Raw genomic sequence first — 1071 nt, 5'->3', positions numbered from 1 at the left:
AAATACTTTTGAATTAAAATCTAACACTATTTAGATGATACAGCAGTTTTTCCAGTTTGATGGTTTGTAGGATGAAGATCCCAATGCTCACTTAGCGAACTTTTTGGAATTTTACGATACATTTAAAATCAATGGCGTTTCTAATGATGCCATACGTCTTTGTTTGTTTCCCTTTTCACTAAGAAACAAAGATAAATAGTGGTTGAACTCGTTACCACGAGGGTCTATCACTACTTGGGAACAAATGACCGAGAAATTTTTACTAAAATATTTTTTGCCAACTAAAATGGCTAAATTACGTAATGATATCTCTTCTTTTGTTCAGATGGATTTAGAAACACTTTACGATGCATGAAAGAGATACAAGGACTTACTGAGAAGGTGCCCTCACCATGGGTTACCACTTTGGCTTCAAGTACAAGCATTCCACAATGGTCTGAATCCCTCGACTCGGCAAATGGTTGATGCAGCTACTGGCAGAACCATCAACAATAAAACACTGGAAGATGCCTATGAATTTATAGAGGAGATGTCACTGAATAACTATCAGTGGCAAGTTATGAGGACAAAGCCAACAAAAACAATCGGCGTTTATAACATCGATTTAGTCACCATGCTCTCTAATCAGGTAGAACTTCTTAATAAAAAGATTGACAGTTTACTTGGTTCTATGCAGGTACATCCAGTAATAAGGTGTGACTCATGTGGCGAAGGTGTGCATACAGAATACCAATCCTTCAATCCTACAACTGAAGAAGAACAGGTCAACTAGATGGGTAACAATAACTTTCAATCTCAAAATAACCCATACAGTAATACTTATAATGTAGGTTGGAGGAACCACTGGGGTGGTCAATTGAATCAAAAGCCACAAAATCCTTAGGGTTTTCAACAGTCGCCTTATCAACAACAGAAGAAACCAAACCTTGAAGAGATGCTTTCTAAATTCATCTCAGTGTTAGAAACCTGTTTCCAAAATACCAAGACATCACTTAAGAATCAACAAGCATCGATCCAAGGACTCGAAACTCAAATAGCCCAGCTATCCAAACTAATCTTTGAACGACCACA

At 37.3% G+C, this 1071-nt stretch overlaps 1 non-coding gene across 1 annotated transcript; it reads right to left on the bottom strand.

Annotated features, from left to right (window-relative positions):
* Positions 1–292: 292 nt before the first annotated feature.
* On the bottom strand, positions 293–399 carry LOC121213447 (small nucleolar RNA R71). Its single transcript, XR_005908828.1, has one exon. It is a non-coding gene; the product is annotated as a small nucleolar RNA R71 (small nucleolar RNA).
* Between the last annotated feature and the right edge of the window lie 672 nt (positions 400–1071).

Source organism: Gossypium hirsutum, chromosome A13 (assembly GCF_007990345.1).
Source record: "Gossypium hirsutum isolate 1008001.06 chromosome A13, Gossypium_hirsutum_v2.1, whole genome shotgun sequence".
Lineage (NCBI taxonomy): Eukaryota > Viridiplantae > Streptophyta > Magnoliopsida > Malvales > Malvaceae > Gossypium > Gossypium hirsutum.
Note: the sequence above shows the minus strand (reverse complement) of the source record. Positions and strands in the feature narration are given on the sequence as shown.